Source organism: Cornus florida, unplaced genomic scaffold (assembly GCF_030987335.1).
Source record: "Cornus florida cultivar Cherokee Brave unplaced genomic scaffold, ASM3098733v1 CherokeeBrave_3.0.0_Hap2_Chr07, whole genome shotgun sequence".
NCBI classification, from domain to species: Eukaryota; Viridiplantae; Streptophyta; class Magnoliopsida; order Cornales; family Cornaceae; genus Cornus; species Cornus florida.
Window position 1 is genome coordinate 46,559,204 of NW_026775577.1, and position 9,686 is coordinate 46,568,889.

Below are 9,686 nucleotides of genomic sequence, written 5' to 3' on the forward strand. Positions count from 1 at the left end.
TATAAACATTAATATCCATTACAACATGTGTATAGCTCTAGATTATGGAAAGACCAAATATATACATCATTCCCCCAAAATAAACCAAAACTAAGGCGTGCTTACAAGGAAGGGCTTTATCACCTCCCTAGAAAGGGATTTAGTTACCCATAGGAGCAAGGGAGGAAGGAAAAGAGATCATCATACCCACCAGTTTTGCACCTCAAGGGCCACAAGACACACAAACCCTCTTGCTAACAATATTTCTCTCTCTAGAACCTTATAAAATGTGAGATCTCCTCCTTATAACCATACATGCCTTCTATATACTTAAGATAGCTTCCCAACCACTTCATTTTTGTGGTCTAAAGCTCCTAGACAAAATGCAGAGCAATCCCCTAATTAAAGGGATAGCATTAGGTGAAGAGGAGAGGGCCATGCCCTTTTATTTGCAAATCGGTGGGCGCTTGCAAGCACAGGGCGGGCGCCCGCGCTTTGTCAAGGGACTCAAGGCGCACCTCACGAGGGCCCGCGAGACACAGCGGGGCCCCGTGAAAATCACAACATTCTGCCCATTTGGGTGGGCGCCCACAAGGCTTTAGAGCTCCAAAATACATTCTTGCAATGGCTTTGGCTCAGTCCGTTGACGCGGTCATCGTGGTTAGCGTGTTTTATAGGGGAAACCATGAGTTCAATGGATCACTAGCTTGGCTAAAATAAAGGTTCCTGGCACACGCATACTTTGATCTTCAAAAACTCGTCAAAGCTTCACTTTTAGCTATCTTTGGGGAGCCAACCTGAAAATAAACAAAAACATGGAAATGAAACTAATATATACAATATGATCAACTAATGGACTTAACTAATGCAAAAAAGGGCGCTTGAATATGTAATATTCAGCGCTTATCACTTTTTCATGCCTTATGAAATAATTCCCCATCCCCTTGAGAAAATTCACGAATGGAAGTTCTCATAGCATTGGTCTTTGATACCGGGTAGTACTTCTTCAAGAACTCTTGTTGTATTTCTGCCCATGAAGTTATCGAAAAAGGCCTAAGATTGTTGAACCAATATTTTGCTTTATCCTTAAGGGTAAAAGGAAAAAGTTTGAGTCTTAACACTTCTTCTGGCATGTCCGTGTATTTCATAGTAGAACACACTTCAAGAAACTCATCCAAATACTTGTAAGGTTTTTCACTTGGAAGTTCATGATAGTTAGGAAGCATTTGAATGGTTTGTGGTTTAATCTCATAGTGGTGTGCTCTAAATGGGGGCAATTGAATGCATGTCAGTGCATTGTATTCATTTGGAACATAATAATCACACAAAGCAATGGGAGGATTCACAACCGGTGGTGCTAAACGAACACCGTGATTAGCTTGAACAATGGGAGGTTGTGGAGCAAAAATTGGCCGAGGCATTCCCAACGGAATTTGGCCTTGTTGTTGTGGTGGGATGAATGGTCTAGGCATGCCTAAGGGTACTTGGATGTTGTCATAATTCACATTAGGGTGGAGGATGCCTTGTTGGTTTATGTAACCAAGGTCCTCCACATGGACGTCATATTGCTCATCCATTGATGAAATGGAGTGATGAGAACTACCTCTTCCCCTAGGATTATGAACAACCGATTCAAGATGGAAATTAAGTGGGACAAGGATAGGATTTAATGACTTACGACCATGCATGCACTAATAAAACAAATAACAAGTAATTAATCAAATAGCAATCACTTTTCCCTAACAACAAATCAAACAACAAATCTCCACATACAATGATCCCATACTCCCATGCTTGAACAATATGCAAAGAAAAGTAAATTGCCTCCACGCGGGCTCACGATCTATCTAAGAATTTAAGAACTTACCACCACGCGGGCCGACGATTTAACTAGAGATTGAGTTAAGAAAGAGCTCACAAAGGATCCTTAAGCAACTTCAAATGATTTTTCCATTTCCCGCCTAGCTTTGCAATTTTTAGATTTTAGCTTTTTTATGCTTAGCTTAGCTCCTTGCTTTTCAATTCTCCCTTGCTTGACTTCCTTTGCTCAATTCACCTAGCCAATCAAGAATAAACACAATGAGTAACTAAAATAAAATAAGGTAAAAACATGATCAAAAGAGTAGTAATTCCTAATTATTTCCAAAACACGGCGTTGCCAAATCAATCCCCGGCAACGGCGCCAAAACTTGGAGTGGCCCTAGTCGTGTCGACCAACAAGTTAAAATAAAGTATGGTAAAGTTTAAATTTATAAAGTGCCACTACTAACTCTAACTACTAATATAGCTAGGGTGAGTAGGGATCGTCCCAAGGGATTGGGTGCGTGTATGAAATGGAAATAAGGTTGGATTAGCAGGGCGAGTGATCAAAAGATTGTTTGTTTGGTTAATTAAACTACAATGCAAATAAATTCAATACAAAGCAACTAAAATAAATAAAGGGTAGAGAACAAGAGAGAGAGGTCTTGGGATCTAGAGGTCACCACTAAACATCACCATTCTAGATACTCAATGTGTAATGAATGAGGGAAAATATGTATTGCAATACAAAAAGGTGTGATTAATCGAATCAACAAGCATGGATTGACTAATTAAGTATACATTGTCTAGACAATCTAGTGAATAACACAATATATCAAACTAAGCTATTATTCCTTCTTTTAAGCTCACAATCAACACACTAATAAGTTAGAGAATTATACTACTTGCATTCATACGTATGGAACATCAAACAATAAGAATGGATTGTCCTCATATCTAAGAAAGTAAAGCAACTACACTACATCTAAGCTAAAGACATGAAATTAAACTAATTAAACTAAGGTAGAGGCACAATCCATCAAGAAATGAGTATGAACCATCAAACAAACCATAAGAGTATTCTATTTAAGCACTATGCCTTGACAATCTCTAGATTCATAGCATCAATACACAGAGACATGCATCAATATCACAAAACCAAGAGATAAACACATGAACATCTATTCTAGCATACATAGGCATATAGATAGAATGAAATGATCAATTGGAAGTATTAATCAACACAAATCATTGTAAAAACAAGATTCATACATAAATCAAATGTCAAGACAAGATTACAACACAAATCCCCTCAAAATACAAAACATCAAGGTCTAGAAGGCATGCTTAGGGCTAACTCTAGCCCCAAGAAGATGTTTAGCCACTCATTGATGTAGTCATCCCACCCTCAAGGGCCATCTCCATGGTAGGATGATTTTCTTCTTGATGGAAACCTTAGAAGAATGGAAGAAATCCCAAATAGTGTATGTTTCTCTCAGCTCTCGCCTCCTCTCCAAGATAGTATATGATATTATATATGAATTATGTTAAGATATTAGTTGAGATCTCATGTAGAAATGGCTCAAAATCCTTATATAGGTAGCTCAAGTGTTACACCCAATGGTCAGGTCTCGTGCACTAGGGTCTCTTCAATGATTGCACCACGAGCCTTCTTTTAATGAGCTGGACTCTGTTTTATTTCAGACTTGAGGAGGTCCGATCGATTGAATTCAGATGAGATCGATCGAACTGTGGCCAGATCCATCAAAGTAAGGCCAGATTGATCAATCCTTGGTGATGCCTTTTTAGAATACGATAAATCTCTGAGATATTTTGGGATATTTTGGGAAAAAGACAAAAGTGGTAGGTGGGGATAAGATCAAGGAAGTTTGATCGATCTGAAGAAAGTTGGATTGATTGAAGATGGAATTCTTTAAGGATAAGGACAAGGGGTTTTGATCCATATTGGTAAGGCTGGATCGATCATATAAGATCAATCGAAAATATTCCTGATCGATCGAAGATTGCTGATTTTCACCACTTTGCTTCTACTTTGCTCCATTCTTCCATTCAGCTTGAGATTGCTTCTTTTATGCTCTAATTTGGCTAAATTGACTTATTTTAGGGATAATAACCTGAAAAGGGCAATAATCATGAAATTAATCTAAAATGGGAAAATAAGATAGATAAAAGTCCTAGAACACTCGAGCATAAAGGGTTAAATGCGCACTTTTCAGTGCTCATCAGAATCCAAGGGGGTTTTATATAGGCAGCATGGTGCCTGTTAGGGTGGGTGCAACCATGGGTCACAATGGTTCATTTAAAATAAAAAAATTAAAAATTAGTTTCGTTTTGAATTCAATTTGAAGAACCGGGTGCAACCTGATAAGTGCTTAAATGTTGCACACTTCAGCACCTAAGCTAAGGTATTTCAGTCTTTGCATCTATCTTAATTTTATATTTTAGTCCTAATTTATGTTTATGTGTATTTCAGGGCAATAAAGTTAAAATGAGCTAAGAACGGTCCAATTAAGCCTTTTTGGAGTTAAGCAAAGATTTTCAGACAATGGCACAAAGCGGTCAATTTCGGGCCTTTGATGATGTTCCCAAAGATGGAGAAGCAAACCAAATAGCCCGGGGCAAAAATGGAGCTGAATAAGGCTTAAAGGAATTTGTCAACTCTGGGGGGATCGATCCCCAGGGTGGGAGATCGATCCCCCAGGACTTAGCAACATTACAGTTTTTATTTAATTTTTGGGCTCATTTTGGGAACTGTTGGGCTTTAATGAGATTGTTACTTAAGGCCCAGTGAGCCATTAGATTAGGGTTAGTTTTAGTTTTTATTTAGGTAAAGATTATTAGAGAAAAAAAAAAAAAAAGAGTTTTATTTTATTTTTTTTTCTGTATCGTAGTATCGTATTTTCTCTCTGGAAAAACACGCGAAGAAAGGGAAAAAGAAGAACAGGCTAGGGTTTGGAAGAAAAGTTCAGAGAAGATGAAGCAGATGATGGGGATTGTCCTATCTTCGACTCCATCAACCATGAGTGGCTGATTCTTCTACTTAGGGTTGGATAAACCCTAAGCATGTAACCTATTCTCTCTCTCTTTTCATACTTTTTGGGGATTAATTTATGTAATTAGTGTATAGTCTTGAATATTATGAATTAAATTCTTCCAATTGATTATCTGTATTAATCTCATATTGTCTTATGTGCGGTTGATTGATAAACAAATTTTACACATGAATTCTTTGTTAATTGATTCTTGTGATGGCTATGCATGGTATTGCTTAGTTGTAATTGTGTTTCAAATTGATGAAAAATGCTTACATTTGATGGATGGTACTACATGTTTAGGTTAATTTGTTGTTTAATTAGTTTTAAATTCATGTTTAATTAGTTTAATTTAAGTTTAATTAATTTAATTGCAATTCAATTATTAGGTAAGTAGACCATCCATACTTATGTTTGAATTCCATACTTTTTGTCACAATTGCATTATCTTCTAGATTAATGTGTGTTAAATTTGTAACTTGGATTGATAAATCATGCTTTGAATGGGTGAATTGCACTACACTTAGTTTAATTGTCATTAGGTAGTTGATTCATGCTTGAAATTGATGGTTTACACTTTTCATTGCTCTTGTTAGCCACATATAGATTACATAGTATTATTTCCCCAATTAGTTGAAAGTGAGTGAGTTAGGGAATGTGCTTAGTGGTGAATCCTACACCCTAAGTCTCTTTCCAATCTCTTAAACTCTATTTCTTTATTGCAATCATTTAGTTTAAAATTAGTTTTAATCACAAACAAAACCCTTTTGGCAATCACAGAAGCACTAAAGTATAATTCAATTCTGGAAAACCTATAATTGTTTAGATCTCTTGGGACGATCCCTGCTCACTTCATACTCCATAGTATAAGTGTTTAGAGGTTTTATAAATTTTAAAATATGGTGCCCACTTGACATTATTTCTAAACCTAAAGTGTTGTGCATTATTTTGTGCACACGCTCGGTCGCACCATAGTTTTGGCGCCGTTGCCGGGGATCTAACGGTTTTGAAGAATTGAATTAAACATTAGTTCTTTGTTGATTGTCTACTTTTAAGTCATTTTAATTTTTAATTTTTTTTTATTTGATTTGTCAATTAGGTACTTGAAGCAAAGTGGAGCAAACGCTGGACTTAGAAGCAATTAAAAAAAAATTTGAAGTTGCTTAAGGACCATCTGTAAGTTCTCTTTAATTTTAGTACTTTAATTGTATACCAATTTGCATGCTTTGGACAGCCCAAGTGGAGGCTTAAATTGAATTGTTTTATTTTTAAGTCCAAGCATACCTTCTTGTAGAAGGCATCGGCCCGTGTGGAGGCATTTATTTGTTTTAAGTGCATTGATATTATTGAGGAGTTTGGGAACATCGTATGTGGAGGTTGAAATTTTGAAATGTTGGTGTGTTGACTTGTTATAGTGCATGCATGGTCGTAGATCACTTAATCGTCCTCTTGCTCCTGTAAATCAAAATCTCGAAATTTTTCTCGGCGTTTAAGAAGTAGTACTAGGGATAGTCATCTTAATCTTTTAAATTTTGATCTTCCATCACCTTTAATGGAAGATCCAATTGAAGATCCCATTGTAGATCTTGGTCATGTGGATCATAATGGTGTGCACCACCCACCACAAGTTCATATTGTGGATCCTCAAGGTGTGCATCCACCCTTGGGAATGCCACAACCAGTTAATCATGCGGTGCAACAACCTAATCTAGGGATGCCAAGGCCAAATGTTGTTCCCCCAATTGGTGAGCAACAACAACAATATGTTCAAATGGCATACCCTCAACAAGGTCAAATGGCATATCATCAACAAGGTCAAATGCCATATCCTCCTTTCAATCCTCTCAATCCTCCAATGGTCCTTAGGGATCGTTACACTCCAAATCAATATAATGCACCTACTTGCATTCAATTGCCAAATTTTCATGCTCATCATTATGAGATTAAGGCTTCCACCATTAACATGTGCCCCCTTTTCTATGGGTTGAGCAATGAAGAGCCTTATAAACATTTAGATGAGTTCTTGGAAGTTTGTTCCACCGTGAAAATCACGGATGTTCCAGAAGAAGTCCTAAAAATGAAGCTTTTCCCTTTCACTCTTCGGGATAAAGCTAAATATTGGTTCAACAACTTGCGGCCAAATACAATCACCTCTTGGGCACAATTGCAACAAGAGTTCTTAAAAAAGTATTACCCCGCAAGTCGAACTGATGCCATGAGAACTTCCATTCGTGAATTTAAACAACAAGAAGGAGAACCCCTTCATGAAGCATGGGAACGTTTGAATGACTTGCTACGGAAGTGTCCACATCATGACATTCCTAAGTGGCAATTAGTTCAATGTTTCTTTTCAAGTTTATCCGATGCCAATAAGGGCATTATTGATGCTTCTTGTGGCGGAAGCTACATTGAAAGAAATGAAGATGAAATTTGGTAACTTTTCGAAAAAATGAGTGAAAACTCAATGCATAGATCTTCATCTTCTAGGGGTAGTCACCTAGCACATATGGGAGGAAAGAAAGCTATAAATCAAATAGACTCTTCCATGGAAATTGCCGCTGAGGTCAAAAATCTTACTCAAAGGTTTGATACATTCCTTTTGAATCAAGGTCCGGCAACTCAATCATATCCTCACCATTCCAATGAAATGTGCATGACTTGTTCTAGTTACACTCACCATACTTCAAATTGCCCTCTTGGACAAATTATACCAAGTGAGTCTCAAGAACAAGCAAATGCTGCTTTCATTCATCAAGGGAACAACCCTTATTCCAATACTTACAATCCGGGGTGGAAAAATCATCCAAACTTTGCATGGAGAAATCAAGGAGACGGTGCAAACCCTCCTCAAAATCAAGGTTACCAAGCAAAGTATGTTCCCCCATATCTCCAAAATCAAAATCAAAATTCTCAAGGTTACCGTCCTTCATTCTATCCTCAGAATGTGAATCAATACTCTCAACCTCAAGCATCAAATCCTCAGTCCTACTTTCATCCTCAAGCATCAAATTCTCAATCTTACTCTAATCCAAATCAAGCGCCTCCTAAAAGTTCAGCTTTTGAGGACAAAGTCTTGCAGGCTTTAGGTAATCTTCAAAAAGATAATCAACTGTTTCATTCTCACTCTCAATCAATTGCAAAGCTTGAAGCTCAAATTGGGCAATTAGCTAATTCTTTAAATGTGAGAGAGAAAGGTAAGTTGCCTAGTCAAACTGAGACCAATCCTAAAGGGCAATTTATGGCGCAAGCAAGTCCTTCATCAGAATTTTCTGGAAATGAGCAAGTTCAAGCAATTACTACCTTGAGGAGTGGTAGGAAAGTGGATAATAAGGTAGAGGTACCAAAGGAGGATAATGAATTGACACAACCAAGTGGTTGCATCCATCCCATTATAAATTCTATTCCAATTTCCTTGGATGCTAGTGGTTCCAAAAAGGACATTCCATTATCTTCATCATCATCTCCCCAATTAGAGAAGCCTTATGAGCCAAAAGCTCCATTTCCTCAAGCTTTGAGAGAGACTTCATCATTTGGGAGACAAGAAGGAAAAATTCATGATATGATGGAAGTGTTTAAACAAGTGAAAATCAATCTTCCTCTTCTAGATGCAATTAGGCAAATTCCACCATATGCAAAGTTCTTGAAGGACTTGTGCACACAAAAGAGGAAGAGCAAGGGAAGTGACCTTAAGAAAGTGCTTTTAACAGAACAAGTGAGTTCCATCATTCTTTCTAACACTCCTCCTAAGTTCAAGGATCCGGGTGCTCCGACTATTTCTTGTGTTATTGGAAACCAAGAGGTTCGTAGAGCTCTCCTTGATTTAGGTGCAAGTATCAATCTCATTCCATACTCTGTTTACTTGCAATTAGGATTAGGGGACTTGAAGCCAACATCGGTAGTAATCCAACTAGCCGATAGATCAATTAAGAAACCAAGGGGGATTGTTGAGGATATTCTAATTAAGGTTGATAAGTTTTATTTCCCGGTTGATTTTGTGGTACTAGATACTGAGTCAGTCCCTAATCTCACCAATCACATTCCAGTCATCCTAGGAAGGCCATTCCTTGCCACTGCCAATGCCACCATTAATTGTAGATCCGGCATTATGGACATCTCTTTTGGCAACATGATGGTTAAGCTTAATGTATTCAATGCAAGTCAACATCCCACAGATGAAGACGAGTGTTTCCTAGTAGATGTCTTGGATGAAACCATAGAGGAGACTCTTCCCTCTATTTTATCTAAGGACCCTCTTGAGGCGTGCCTTTGCGAAATGTTTGAAAGTTGTGGTTTTGACACAGAAGGATCCATAAGTGAGGTGAATGCTTTAATGGACTCTGTGGCCGCTTTGGATTACCCACCTTGGAAAAGCAAGAAAGAACCTCTTCCTTCACTCTCTAGTACTCCACCAGTTCCATCTCTCATCTCTCCTCCTATTCTGGAGCTTAAGCCCCTTCCATCAAATCTGAAATACGCCTTCTTAGGCCCAAAAGAGACTCTTCCGGTCATCATTGCTTCCAATCTTGAAAATGACCAAGAGAATGATCTTTTGGAAGTGCTTAAAGCTAACAAAGAAGCCATTGGATGGAGTGTGGCTGACTTAAAAGGCATTGACCCTTCTATTTGTATGCATCACATACACATGGAAGAGGATGAAAAGCCATTTAGGGATACTCAAAGGAGATTGAACCCAAATATGAAGGTAGTGGTCATGAAGGAGGTTGTGAAACTTCTAGATGCGGGAATCATTTATCCTATCTCTGATTCCAAGTGGGTTAGTCCAACTCAAGTGGTTCCTAAAAAGTCGGGAATCACAGTTGTTGAAAATGCTAAGGGTGATCTTATTTCGAAACA

At 37.9% G+C, this 9,686-nt stretch overlaps 1 non-coding gene across 1 annotated transcript; it reads right to left on the reverse strand.

The window, feature by feature from the left end:
* Window positions 1-7,044: 7,044 nt before the first annotated feature.
* On the reverse strand, window positions 7,045-7,151 carry LOC132267830 (small nucleolar RNA R71). The gene has a single exon (XR_009469099.1). It is a non-coding gene; the product is annotated as a small nucleolar RNA R71 (small nucleolar RNA).
* Between the last annotated feature and the right edge of the window lie 2,535 nt (window positions 7,152-9,686).